This window comes from Hylobates moloch, unplaced genomic scaffold, assembly GCF_009828535.3.
Source record: "Hylobates moloch isolate HMO894 unplaced genomic scaffold, HMol_V3 SCAFFOLD_9, whole genome shotgun sequence".
NCBI classification, from domain to species: Eukaryota; Metazoa; Chordata; class Mammalia; order Primates; family Hylobatidae; genus Hylobates; species Hylobates moloch.
Genome location: NW_026652284.1, coordinates 12,999,054 through 13,014,200, shown reverse-complemented (window position 1 = coordinate 13,014,200; position 15,147 = coordinate 12,999,054). Strand labels below are relative to the sequence as shown.

The 15,147-nt window shown below is 46.4% G+C and overlaps 1 protein-coding gene and 1 pseudogene across 2 annotated transcripts in view; one reads left to right on the top strand and one right to left on the bottom strand.

Annotated features, from left to right (window-relative positions):
* Window positions 1-15,147, bottom strand: part of KAZN (kazrin, periplakin interacting protein) — a 1,219,269-nt gene that overhangs the window by 983,802 nt on the left and 220,320 nt on the right. The gene's annotated exons all lie outside the window — the stretch shown is intronic.
* LOC116813967 (U6 spliceosomal RNA) lies at window positions 1,470-1,570 on the top strand (annotated as a pseudogene).

Here is a 15,147-nt window from a genome sequence, read left to right as displayed (position 1 = left end):
GCCCTGATCTTTGTTGCCTGAGGGTAGTGTTTCTTCCATTGGATGCTTTTTTCCCCTGCATTCCTTTCCTGTGGCTGCTGTAAGAAGTCACCCCAAACTGGGTGACTTAACAGAAGTTTACTATCTTCCAGTTCTGAAGGCTGGAGTTGAAAACTAAGGTGTCAGCAGGGACCCGCTCCCCCAAAAGACTCCAGGGAACCATAGTCCCTTGACCCTCCCAGCTTCTGGTGGCTTTGGCTTTCCCTGTGGCAGAGTCCCCAGCTCTCTGCCTCTGTCTTCACATTGCCTTCTCTTCTGTATCTCTGTCTTCCCCTCTCTGTCTCTACTTGTCACTGGATTTAAGCCCACCTGGATGAGCCAGGGTGATTTCACCTTGAGACCCTTTTTAATGACCTCTGCAGAGATCCTTTTTCCAATGAAGGTCACCATCACAGTTCCCTGGGAATGTTTGGCTAGGACATGGACATATCTTTCTGGGGGCCACCAATGACCCCCAAGCCCCATTGCCACACATTTTTGCTAGGTCGGAAAAGACATTTCTGATAGTCACGATCAGCACGGGGCAGGGGAAGGATGGTGCTTCTGACATCCAGTGGGTAGAGGCCAGAGAAGCTGCCAAACATCCCGCAGAGCACAGGATGCCCCTCCATAACAGAGGATTATCCAGCCCCAAATGTCAATAGTGCTGAGATGGAGAAGACCTGCCTTCCAGTTTTGGCACCTGCTGTTCCCTCTTCCTGGGAGACTAGACTCACATGCCCGTGGATGATCTGATCTTGCTATTGAGGCCTCACCACGGCCACCCCATTACCCTATCCACTCGCTACTGCAATCTGTGTTTCATTTCCCGCAGAGCCGCATCTCAGTGGGAAGGCCTTATTGATTCACTTACTCGTTTGCTGTGTCTCCCTCTCTCTCCTCCGCAGTGCTGCCCCTGACAGGAGACTGACCACAAGCTCCTGTCTCTTTCTGAACCACATTTCCATGCCAAGAGCAGAGCAGGTGCTCTGTGCACACTTTCTGAATGGAAGAATGAATGAATGAACAAGTTTATATCCCACAACAGGGCGGGCCTCAGAGGCACCATCCACACCAAACATTGCCAGCACCCTTGAGGGGACTGACGGGACTTCAGGAACTGAGAGACGCCATCAGCAAATATACCAAGATGTCCTTTTCCAGAGAGCTTAGCAATAAATAAGAAAAGATCTTTCCTTCTTTTTCTGTGTGAGTTTAAATCAAAATGTGGGTTTCACCATTGTCTATTCTGTGCTGAGGATGGTGATAACTGATGCGATATTAACAACGAAACTGAATGCAAGATCCCTGATTTAACAAGCCTGGATTATGATTAAGATGAGACTGAACCCAGATAAAACAGTGTCTGATTAGGTGCCAGGCTGCATGAGGCTAGAGAGAGCCAGCGGCTAGGCAGGGATGGGTGGTGTGGTGAAGCCATCATCACAGGGGCTAGCTTCGGCAGCACATATTAAAATGAGAATGGTACAGAGAAGACTAGCTGTGCTAGTGTAAGAATGTCACACCAATTCGTGAAGCATCCCATGTTTTGCTCAGTCTTCGGAAGGTCATTTCACCTTAGTGAACTTGCTTCAAGGAAACAGTGCGAGGCAAAGCAAAACAGGTGGCACCAAATGTTCAAATTGTGATTTTGCACTACAAAAATATTCACGTAAGGTGATTTGTGATATAAGAAAGGAACAGAGTTACATGTGAAATGCATCTTGGAAATGGGGGGAAAAGTCACCATAGAAAGGTAGACTGTTGCCTGGGTCAGAATGAATGGGGAGGGCTCCTATTGGGAAGGAGCCTCTGAGGGGCCAGCCACACATTGGTCATCATTGAGAGATGAAGGGAGAAGTCTGGGCCACTTGGGAGCTGGTGAAGAAAAGGCCCCAAAAGAGGGTGGCAGCATGGTTGGGTTTAGGTTGGATTCTATCACTTTCTGTCCTTGACCACTGAGACCAGGGGTGTGTGTTTGACCCATAGATAATACAGGTCCACCGGGGGCTTTCAGTAAGGGAGGGCACTTCAGAAGTCATTTGGGAAGATTGATCTCAGAGAAATAGAATAGCCAGGAAGAAGGAGATCTTGAAGGGAGGCTGCAGTCCCATTTGCAGGTGATTGTGACCATCCAGGCATGAAATGGTTGACTCTATTGGAATTGCCGATTTATTTCATAAGGAGAAGCAGAAACCTCCTTCACCTTTCCACCCTTGCCTCTCCTGTTGCGTCTCCTCTTCTCTGTATTTGGAATTCACACTTAAAAATTCATTTGACTACACACCTGCTGGAGTGATTCTCTTCTCTGCAACAAAGCACTCATTTCCAATGAGGAAAACTGGAGTCACAGAGATGCTAGGAGGGAATGGTCCTGCAGAAGATGTAGCAGAAGGTACATACACATCAACAAGGCTGACAGCTGTTGGAGACAACCATCTCCCTGAAGCCTCAACATCCACATTGCTTGACTTGGTTAAAATCTGTGACCTCAACACAGCATGAATGCAGCTTAAAAAAAAGAAGCCATGCCTCTGTGTGTTTCATTTTATGTACTCAAAAAGCAGGTAGAATGCAGAAAAGTGGAGCTTCAGCCTCTGCAGGAAAACGGCAATGAAAACACAACCATGGAATTGTCTCAGCAGGAAGAGACTCTGGCCGCCCCAGTAGTGACATCAAGACATTGGTGGAAATTCCAGACAACAGCTGGTTTGATCGATTATTTACATTCCCACGTGATTTTTACATCTTTTCTGGACTTTAAAATTATCTCTGCCAACTACCCATTCCTCCGCTTTGCTATCAAATGTCATCTTGCTTATCAAGTTACTCCCTACAAAGTAGAAAAAAACAAGTATGTCACAGAGCAGTAGCCACAAACAAACAACAAACAATAACAAAAACCAAGGTAGGTGTTTTAATCTAGTAGAACATAATACAGGTACATTTTTGTCCAAAAGCAAGGACAAAAGTGTTAGATATTAAGGCATGATGTTGTAGAAATCTACAGCAAATGAAAAGAAGGTATTTACAGATAAGCCTTCAGAAGAACAATCTGTTTCAATGCTCACAGCTTAAAAGCAATAGACCACATGGATGATGAAAATGATCTGCTAGGTGCAATTAGCTACCTTATAACCAGGAGGCAATTGCTTCTACTGTGGCTTAATAATAACAGAATATTCTTCTACTGTAACAGAATAGAGAACATCAGCTCATCAACTATGTGAGCTGGGTCAAGTGAACAACTATCTCACTGAACCTCAGTTTCCCTAGTTAGCACATGGGAGTAGAATCTCACAGGATTGTGATGGGAATGAAATGGGGTGATTCACATAGGAACTCTCTGTCAAAAAGCAGTGTGCTCATTCAAGGAGGCACTTCTGGATAAAACAGAACCAAAAGTGGCTCCAGGCAGAAGAGGTTATTGATTCCTTGGCCACAGGAGTGAAGTTCAAAGAAGAATTGGGTTTTATTGAATTACTCAAGTTTTGCTCAAACACTTTACAGTTATCTCTGATGCCTCACTTTCTGCTGCACATCTAAAATTATTACAAAGTTTTATTTCTTCTTTGAAACATATTCAGAATCTGACCACCTCTTACCCCCTCCACTGCTGGCACTCAGCTTTCATCATCTCTCACCTGGGTCTTCCTGTGCCAGCACTTCCCGTCGACACCCATTGACAGCTGGCTGTTTCACAGCCATGTCCAGATCGTATCTCTGCTTTGCTCAGAATCCTGCAGGGGCCAGTCTTTTCTGAGATCTGGAATTACTTCTCTAGCCTCATCTACTGTGTTCTACACACTCTGTTCCAACCTCGCTGGCTTCCCTGCTGCTCCTTGAGCAAACCAGTCACCTTCTGCCTCTGGGCCTTGCACTGGCTATTTCCTGCATCTGGAATGTTCTTTGCTCAGATATTCCTGTAAGTAACTCCCTCGCCTCTTCCAAGTCATCTTCTCAAAGAGGCTCATTCTCACCTCTCTATTGAAAACTGGAACCCTCTACCCTGATCCCCCTTAGTGGTGTGTGTCAGTTCTTTTTCACAGAACTTACTACCTTCTAACATTACTTGCTAATTTTACTCCTTATTTTCTATCTTTTCACACACATACATAAGCACTTGAGTGCTCACATCATGAGGGAGGGATCTTTGGGCATCTTATTCATGGATGTATTCCATAATGGACCCATAGTAGGTCCTCAATAAATATTCTTGATTTTTAAAAACTGTTTATTAGGCATAGTGATTAAAAGCTTGGATTCGTGATCAAAATTGCCTGCATTTGAATCTGGGTTCTTCCAATTCCTAACTGTATAACTGTGGATACATTACATAATTTCTCTGTGCCTGATTTTCCTTCTGTAAAATGAACCCCCCGCCCGTCCCCCGCCCTATTGAAGTAATTCTTGTAGAATAATTGCTCCTTGCACTTCAGGTTGGTATATGGTAAAACAGAATATCGGGCTTCATTCACCATAGTGATGAGTTAGCTGACCAACAGAAGAGGTTTCTAAGGGAAGGTTTGCATACCACACCTTTCCCTGGTTAACCATTTTCTGAATGCCTGCTAATAAAACTATACTCATATATGACAAGCTATATCAATTAAAATTCCTTGATGATGGGTGAGCAAACTCAAATATCCATGGTACGCACAGCTTGACTCGTGGGGTTCTCCCTCTCCTTCTCTCACCTCTACTTCCTCTGGGTTGGGCAATATGCTCAGTCAGCTCTTGCCTCATAGTGCCAAGGTGGCTGCCACAGCTCCAGACTAGACATCATCATAGACTGTGGACTAGTAGAAGAGCACAGAGCTCCTTTGCCAGACTGCCCATCTGGGTCTCTTGCTCTGTTCTTTTTGGCTCCTATGCCCATCCTTGACTCAGTCACTATAGTAAAAAAATATGATGCTCTGATTAGCTAAAACCTACATCAAATGCTACCTAAGTCAGAGGTGAAGTCCCTCCCAGGACACACAGACAGGGGGCAGGAGAAAGCAAGGTCAGATACACTTAGCAGCAGAAGGATGCATGGGTACCAGAAGCCAGAGATAGCACATGTCCACTGTCCTGAGAACACTGCCAATCCCCTCCGAAGAATCTTCCCTCCCTACCTCCTTTGGGTTTCACAATCCACTGAAGCATCCTTCCATAAGAATTCAAAGTCAGTTATATTTGGACCAGGTACCTCTGGGCCCAGTGAAGGAAGACGGGCATCTACCATCTACTGATGTTAAACTTAACCTTGAGGTAAGATGAAACCCAAACCCTTGTAATAAAACTACATATGTGATATGGTTTGGATCTGTGTCTCCACCCAAATCTCATGTTCAATTGTAGTCCCCAGTGTTGGAGGTGGGGCCTGGTGGGAGGTGATTTGATCATGGGGGTGGTTTCTCATGAATGGTTTAGCACCATCCCCTTGGTGCTGTTCTCATGATAGTGAATGAGTTCTCACGAGACCTGGTTATTTAAACGAGTGTACGGCACCTTCCCCTCTCTCTCTTGTTCCTTCTCTGCCCATGTGAGATGCCGTTCCTCTTTGCCTTCTTCTATGATTATAAGTTTCCTGAGGCCTCCCAAGAAGCCAAGCAGATGCCAGCATCATGCTTCCTGTACAGCCTGCAGAACCATGAGCCAATTAAACCTCTTTTCTATGTAAATTACCCAGTGTCAGGTATTTTTTATAGCAATGCAAGAACGGATTAATACAATATACACAGGAAAACTGCATGTCCTTATGATCTGTCTCCTGTACTTCCTAGTCTAGCAGAGTGTGAACAAGGTACTTACTCTATCTGTGCCTCAGTTTCCTCATATCTGAAATGGGCATCCTACTTTTTCATACCAAATAGGGCTGCTGTGAAGATTAAATTGGATCGTACACATAAAGCCCTTAGAACAGTGCCTGGCACATGGCAAAGACCTGCTAAATGTTAACAATTATTATTGTCCTTGTTATTATTAGCAAGGGACCAGTAACCAACTTAGTACAGTACTAAGCTTTGTGACACGAGACAGATGTGCACAGTGTTATTTGGCCTGACAGTCCTTTATATCTTCCCAAGAGGAATGTTTTCCTTGAGTGTCAGCTATTGAGACATTTATAGACAGACTTTTCAGCATGTCCCACACTGGGTTGGACTCTCCCTAGCTAAAGAGTTAATCCATCTAATCAGTAAATTCCTTTAGCCCTTGTCTGTTACTAGCTAATAAAAAGATGGCTGAGTTTATGGTGGTCTAAGATGAGCCAAGTGGAAGATGGGAAAAGATTCATCCCTGAGGGCAAATGGGCTGGAGACACTAGAGGAGTTCGAACATTTGCTCCAATTGTGGTAACCCTGAGGACAAAAAGATGGCACAGACACACCTGAGCAGCTGCAAACCCTTGCTGCCCCTTAGCATCCAACAGTGAACTGTCTGAGCAGGAAAAATAATTGCCCTAACAAAATTGACTTAAATCTCTTATCTGCCCAGAGCTTCTGGGCTGAGCTTATGAGTCCTGATAAAAGTCTAGGGACGGGAGGGAAAGGCTCTCTGCCTCTCCAGTAAGGAAAAATCTGCCTGCTCCCCTACAGACCCATGGTCTGCCTGGTCTTCTCATCATGAAAACCCACAGATAACATGCAAGAAAGAATATTTTTTAAAAGAGGGGTTAGAGCTGAATGGTTTTCATTGGTGACTCGTCTTACCTAGTGTTTGTCTCTGAAAAAGATTCAGAATCCTGGCTTTAGCAAAGGGTTTTTTTGGACAATGACAGGGTTTCTAAGGCTACCCAGCCAGGGCTACCTCTCTGGATATCCTGGCAAATCTGGAACCAACTGCTTTCCTGACAACCTGGTGAGAGAAGCCAGGAAACCAATCTGTCGCATTCTTTTAAAACCCTTGGCGGTTTTGAGTCAAATTACAGCTCAGACGTTTGGTCAGCAGACAACCCAATTCCAGTAAGACATTCCCGGCTCTATCCCTAATTAGTGTTACAATCCACCATGATCCAATTGGTCCTTCTGGCACCCAGTCTTCCCATCTCTAAAATGGGAAGATTCAACCAGATGAATTCTGAGATCTCCTCAGTGAACAACCTCGTGATGTTCTGTTTCAAAGAAAGGGTTTGTATTTGTGGTCAGCATGTAAGGCAAAAATTACCCCATTACATGGTTTCCATTGCCTATACAGTGCCCTAGCCCTGGGTTTTTATTTTTTCAGGAATGTACATTAAATTTTATACACTCCAAAATTTGAGACTCACTGAGCAAGACAAAGAAAGAAGTAAAAGAGATGGATGCAGGCTGGCATCCAGGCCTTCAAACCATCTTATCTTGAAAATAACTATCAAATCCCTGATGACGAAAAGGGGATGGGGGAAGAATGAATAACATGTTCGTGCTTGATGGTAGGGTTTGATCTATTTTGTTTTAAAAACCCTCTGGAGCCTTGGCCCCTACTTACAGATTTGTTTCTCTCTAAAAGGATTAAATAATGTTTTATGTGTGAATAAAGTATTTAGCACAGAATCCAGAACCTGGTAGGTAGGAATACATGTTGAATTTGAATCTAAATCTTGCCTTTTCACCATTCTTTGAGAAACTGCAAAGGAGAATGTGGTCACCTGTGAGCTGTCCTCCAAAGCTGGGTTTTCCCATGGTGACCCCACCATACAGCTGCCCCATGCAATGCCCCGGTCTCAAGTCCTTGGACCCTGGGGTTAGGTTCTAGAGGCAGCAGAAGAGTGAGCAGTGCAACTGCAGCTGAGCTCACATGTGGGAAAACTTTCTGTAAATAGCAAAGGGTGTTCATCAATGATGAATCATTAGCACCATCCACCTGACCAATGAAACCAGACTGGGCCTTCTCATTCGGGTAGTTCATGAGCTAACATTTCAGTCCACACCATGAGCCAGGCAGTGGTCAGTGATTTACCTGCAACAAGAACTCCTTACAGTGTGAGGCCCACACCATCATCATCACCAGTCTTACTTGCTAGGGGAGGATATAGAAGATCAGAGAGGCTAAGTGACATGGCCAGGCTCACCCCATCTCTAACTGGCAGATCTGATTTTTCAGATCTGGGTTATGCCTGTCTTTAGAAGGGGCCCATCTTTCCTCTTACCTCCCCACCCCCTGATTTCAGACCTGCTGACCCAATCCCCAGTGTGATGGTATTTGGAGGTGGGGCCTTTGGGAGGTGTATTAGTCCATTTTCATGCTGCTGATAAAGACATACTTGAGACCAGGAAGAAAAAGAGGTTTTAATGAACTTACACCTCGATGTAGCTGGGTAGGCCTCACAATCATGGTGGAAGGTGAAAGCCATGTCTCACATAGCAGCAGACAAGAGAAGAAGCTTGTGCAGGGAAATTCCCCTTTTTAAAACCATCAGTTCCCATGAGACTTATTCACTATCACAAGAAGAGCATGGGAAAGACCTGCCCCCATGGTTCAATTACCTCCCACCGGATCCTTCCTACAATACATGAGAATTCAAGAGGAGATTTGGATGGGGACACAGACAAACCATATCATTCCACCCCAGCCCCTCCCAAATCTCATGTCCTCACATATCAAAACCAATCATGCCTTCCCAACAGTTCCCCAATGTCTTAACTCATTTCAAGCATTAACTCAAAAATCCACAGTCTGAAGTCTCATCCCAGACAAGGCAAGTCCCTTGCACCTATGAGTCTGTAAAATCAAAAGCAAGTTAGTTACTTCCTAGAGACAATCCAAGCATTGGGTAAATACAGGCATTACAAGTGGGAGAAAATGGCCAAAACAGGGGTTACAGACCCCATGCAAGTCCAAAATCCAGCAGGGCAGTCAAATCTAAAAATTCCAAAATGATCTCGTTTGACTCCATGTCTCATATCCAAGTTACACTGATGAAAGAGGTAGGTTCTTATGGTCTTGGGAAGCTCCACCCCTGTTGCTTTGCAGGGTACAGCCTCCCTCCTGGCTGCTTTTACAGGCTGGCATTGAGTGTCTGCAGCTTTTCCAGGCACACGGTGGGAGCTGTTGGTGGATCTACCATTCTGGGGTCTGGAGGACAGTGACTCTCTTCTCACAGTTCCACTAGGCAGCATCCCAGTAGGGACGCCATGTGGGGACTCTGACCCCACATTTCCCTTCTGCACTGCCCTAACAGAGGCTCTCCATGAAAACCCTGCCCCTGCAGCAAACTTCTGCCTGGACATCCAGGTGTTTCCATATATCCTCTGAAATCTAGGCAGAGGTTCCCAAACCTCAACTCTTGACTTCTGTGCACTGGCAGGCTCAACATCACATGGAAAGCTGCCATGGCTTGAGGCTTGCACCCTCTGAAGCCAAGACCCAAGCTCTACGTTGGCCCCTGTCAGCCACAGCTGGAGCAGCTGGGATGGAGAATGCCAGATCCCTAGGCTGCACACAGCATGGGGACCCTGGGCCTGTCCCACAAAACCACTTTTTTCTCCTAGGCCTCTGAGCCTGCGGTGGGAGAGACTGCAGTGAAGACCTCTGACATGCCCTGGAGACAATTTCCCCATTGTCTCAGGGATTAACAATTGGTTCTTTGTCACTTATGCAAATTTCTTCAGTCAGCTTGGATTTCTTCTCAGAAAATGGGATTTCCTTTTCTATTGCATTGTCAGGATGCAAATTTTTCAAACTTTTATGCTCTGCTTCCCTTATAAAACTGAATGCCTTTAACAGCACCCAAGTCACATCTTGAATACTTTGCTGCTTAGAAATTTATTCTGCCAGATACCCAAAATCATTTCCCTCAAGTTCAAAGTTCCACAAATCTCTAGGGCAGGGGCAAAATGCTGCCAGACTCTTTGCTAAAACATAGCAAGAGCCACCTTTGCTCCAGTTCCCACCAAGGTCCTCATTTCCATCTGAGACCACCTCAGCCTGGACTTTATTGTCCATATCACTATCAGCATTTTGGGCAAAGCCATTCAACAAGTCTCTAGGAAGTTCCAAATTTTCCACATTTTCCTGTCTTCTTCTGAGCCCTCCAAATTGTTCCAAGCCCTGCCTGTTACTCAATTCCAAAGTTGCTTCTGCATTTTTGGGTATTTTTTCAGTGGCATCCCACTCCATTGGTACCAATTTACTATATTAATTCGTTTTCATGCTGCTGATAAAGACCTGCCTGAGACTGGAAAGTAAAGGAGGTTTTAATGGACTTACAGTTCCACGTGGCTGAGGAGGCCTCACAATCATGGTGGAAGGTAAAAGGCATGTCCCACATAGCAGCAAAGAGAAGAAGCTTGTGCAGGGAAAGTCCCCTTTTTGAAACCATAAAATCTCATAAGACTTATTCACTATCAGGAGAACAGCAGAGGAAAGACCTGCCCCATGATTCAATTACCTCCCACTGGATCCCTCCCACAACATGTGAGAATTCAAGATGAGATTTGGTTGGGGGCATAGCCAAACCATATCAGGAGGTAATTAGGGTTAGATGAGGTCACAAGGGTAAGGTCCTCATGAGGTGATTTGTGGCTGTATAAGAAGTGAGAGACATTGTTGTATCTCTGCCATGTGAGGACACAGTGAGAAGGTGGCTGTCTGCAAGTCAGGAAGAGAGCCCTCACCAGGAAGTGCATCTGCAGGTACCTTGCTCTTGGATTTCCAGTCTCCAGCACTGTGGAAGATCAATGTCTGCCCTTTAACCCACTCAGTCTGTGGGACTTTGTTATGGCAGCCTGAGCTGACTAAGGCAGACATCAACAGAGCCAGCACAGGAGCAGTGGCTAAGAATGTGGGGTTTGTATACAATAGACCTGGGTCAGAGACTTAGCACCTCCAAACACTAAGTAAGTGAACCGATTTACCCTCTCTGGGAAAATGTACCCTCCGTGGTTGTAGTTGTGTCATTTATAAATGGGAATGGTAATAGCACCTGCCTTATGGAATCATTGTGAGTTAGAGGGCTCAGCATTTCTAGTACGCAGCAAGCTTGCGATGAATATTAGATTAGAAAATATACTGACACTGTGTCTAGAATGACACTGTGTCATCACTTTTAGAGATCAAGGTATTGAAAGTTTCCATCTAAACAGTTTTCCTACCTGATCTGTGAAAAGAGAAATCTATCAAACCATTATCATTGTTAATGGTGAATGGGGGAATGCAGAAGGAAGGGAGGAAGAAGGAAAGGCTTTTCGAATACAGGGTGATAGGTGGGGCGGTCGGCCCGGATATGGAGTATATGGGGGGCATCGAGGGTGGGGTGGGCAAAGAGAGGACACAATCTGGATGCCTGGAATAGGGGGCTCGAGAGAGTTCCAGGCTGGAGAGCAGAGTGTGGCTTCAAACACCTAAACCACTTCCTTCCTGATTCTGCAAATCGCCGGAGCCACATCCTGCCTCCCCAGGGATCCCCAGGGTTAAAAGAGAGCCATGGGGAGAATCAAAGTCCTGCCTCAAAAGTGCGCCGATCCCCTCAACTCCAGCCCCCCATGCAGCAGCTGAAACATGACATATTCGGTCACCCACATGCACTTGTCTGTGTAGCCTGAAAATAATGGGGCCGTCTGCTGCTGTGGCCCTGAAGAACCAGGCACTGAATCGGTCCAGGGATGCTTCCCATGCAGCTCTGCCACCGCCATGGCTGGCCTGGGGCTCAGCGTTTCTAAAAGGCTGACCGCACCTCTTAAAAGCTGCACTGCAAGGCCTTGGAGGACTCATTGAGCTGTGAGAGAAGAGTGCCCTCCCCTGGACGTTTGCTGCCAGTTTGTGGCCTCCACCAAAACCACCACTGAGCTTTTCCCTTCCTACCCGAACAAGGGGGCAGACTCTGGGCAAACGCCCCTTAATTTCAGACGGCCACACACAGGTCACTGGCCAGTAGATGCCCCACTGGCATCTTTGCTCTATTGTTGTTCAAGAGTTTCCACCATGCAAAGCCCTTGACATAAATAATGTCATTGAGTCTTCATGCAGATCCTCATAGAACAGGACAAGAAACTGAGTTCAGGAAGACTTAATGGTTTTCTAAGGTCATGGAGCTTGGACAGAGCTCAGACACCCCAGCACCGTGGTCAGGAAGGAGCTTATACTCTGCAGTCAGAACACTTGGGTGCTTGTCCAGCTCGTTCATTTCATAGCTGTGCAATTTGGGGAAAGTGACTCAATCTCTCTAAGTGTCAGTTTCCTTTTCTGTAAAACAGGATAATCAACTCAAACATGGACGTTCTTGGAAAAATACCAAGCACATGGGAAGGACGTAATAAATGATGTCTCCAGTCACCTTCCTTCTCTGTCAGACCTCAGGGCCTGGGCTCATTGCGCGCCTGCATTTTTCAGGGAAAGTGCTTTATATATCACTACCTGGGTAAAGACAGAATTTGGAAAACTCAGCTGAGAATGTGGTGTGACGCTGGCTCTTCCCGCCCAGTCATCCTTTCGCCGCACATCACGAGGTTGGCAGGGTATTTGCCACTGAACATCTCTGTTCTCTGCCAGCCCCAACTCCTTAAAAGACAGGGATTGTATGGCTTTTATGCCAGAGAAAGAATCAAGAAATGAGTGACTTTACTGCTGTCACCTGACTTGCCCAGCCTTGAAATTGCATGGGGATCCCCAGTGCTGAGGAAGGGGTGGGCAGGAAGGAAGGAGCATCTCCTGGAGACAAATTTACACTGTAGAAATAAACAAGAAGACTTTGGAGGGTGCACATTGAAAAAGTGAAGAAAATCCTCATCTCTAATGAGCAGGGGAATGATGTGTCACTTTAGACACTTGGGCAAAGTCTTTGCCCATCAAAGCCAGGGATGCAGTTAGTGACAGGCAAGACTGCCTTTCTTCTGCACAGCACTTCGAACTCTGCTGGGGTGAACAATTATCTAGAGCTTTCTATGTGCCAGGCACAGGGCTGGAGGCTGGGATGCAGTAAAGAGTGTAGCAGCTTGGAAAAGGTCAAGAGACAAAACCAAGGCAAAGGGCATGGCAGGAACAAGAAGCACAGCCAGCCTAGTCGTCAGTGCCAAGACTGCACTCTCTCATGCCTCCAATGTCTCTGACTTCTTCTACTACCAGCCAAGACAACTCCCTGCTTTGAAAGGACTCATGTGATTACAGCAAGCCCACTCCATCCATCTCCCTTTTTCCAAGTAAGGTAACATAATCACGGGAGTGACATCTTATCAGAGTCGCAGGTTCCTCCTACACTGAAAGGAGAAGTGATCATACAAGGGTGAGGGTCCCTGGGGGTGAGGGGAGAGTGTCTGCCACCTTCCCAACAAAGTTCTTTCTCCTAAAAGCCAGGATATCACATCTTGGAATCAAGACTGTTGACAACACACAGTAGCCAAAGGGGAGTGGGAGGGATGCAGGCAGCTCATCACCCATGTAACGGTGATGGGCTTGTCCTCACTACCATACGGTCACACAGCATCCAGCCTGAACTAGCAGCGTCCTCAGCGCTGCAGATACACGAATGAACACACGAGATCAGGAGCTCAACTTCTAGCAGAAGGAGTCAGGAAGACAGCAAATAAGTGAGACTTTTTTAGACAGGAAGAGGACAGAAGAGAAACCTCGCTGGCAGCCATTCGGTAAGGTCAGACCCAGCCTTGGGTCAGAAGTCAGTGGTCAGATATGGCAAAGCTGCGGCAGACCCTCTAAGCCTGGAGGGTGGCGGTCTCAGGAATCCAGGCCAGAGGTTAGAATCTAGGCAAAGGGGCTGAGCGTGGTGGCTCATGTCTGTAATCCCAGCACTTTGGGAGGCCGTGGCAGGTGGATCACTAGGTCAGGAGTTCAAGACTAGCCTGACCAATATGGTGAAAGCCTATCTCTACTAAAAATACAAAAATTAGCCAGGGGTGGTGGTGTACAGCTGTAGTCCCAGTTACTCAGGAGGCTGAGGCAGGAGAATTGCTTGAACCCAGGAAGCGGAGGTTACAGTGAGCCAAGATCGTGCCACTGCACTCCAGCCTGGGTGACAGAGTGAGACTCCATCTCAAAAAAAAAGAATCTAGGCAAAGGGTCAGGGCATCAGGTGTGGAGTCCAGAGACAATGCAGGTATCCAGGACTTTCAATGCCCCTGCTCTGTAAGGGCACAGACAGGGCTGGTGAGGAAGCAGAGGCATGCAACCCTCAAAAAGCACAGCTGGGAGAGAGACAGCCCTTTCGTGTGAATGAGAAAAAGGAACCATTTCCTTCAAGTGCAGCAACACTGCCCAGGTCCTTTTGGACTCTGCTGGGCCTGACGTTAGTACTCAGTGCACAGTTATCACCAGCTTTCTATGTGCCAAGCACAGGGCATATAGAGATCAGTAGTTTCTTCACTTTTTCAATGTGCAATCTCCAAAGTCTGTTTATTTCTACGGTGCAGATCTGTCTCCAGGAGGCGCTCTTTCCTTCCTGCCCACCCCTTCCTCAGCATCAGGGATCCCCATGCAATTTCAAGCTTAGTGGATAGGCATATCCTGGACTGCAGCCCGTGTGTGTGCTGTGGCTAGGCGCCCTGATGCAGAGGCCCTGGGTGGAAACTCTATTTATCCTGCTCTCCCCCTGTCTCTAGCATTTTGCCTAATGTCTGGCATAGCATAGACCCTCAATGGATGTCTGCTGTGTGGATGAATATTGATGAATCCTCCACCTCCTTCAGGACACTGATATACTTCCAGTGAAGGCAGGAGTCATCCAGGGCCATTTTAACCCCCACATCATTTCCCATGCTATGTAGAGCAATGCTGTCCAGCAGAAATATAATGTGAATTGTGTATGCAATTTAAAAGTTTCTAGTAATCTCATTAAAAAGTAAAAAACACACACAAACAAAAGTTAAAATTAATTGTAATAATATATTTTATTTAGCACAGCCAAAATATCGTCATTATCATCTTAACATGTAGTCAATATAAAAAGATATTAATGAGATATTTTGGCCGGGCACGGTGGCTCACGCTTGTAATCCCAGCACTTTGGGAGGCCGAGGTGGGTGGATCACGAGGTCAGGAGATCGAGACCATGGTGAAACCCCGTCTCTACTAAAAATACAAAAAAATTAGCCGGGCGTGGTGGTGGGCGCCTGTAGTCCCAGCTACTCAGAGAGGCTGAGGCAGGAGAATGGCGTGAAGCCGGGAGGCGGAGCTTGCAGTGAGCCGAGATTGCGCCACTGCACTCCAGCCTGGGCG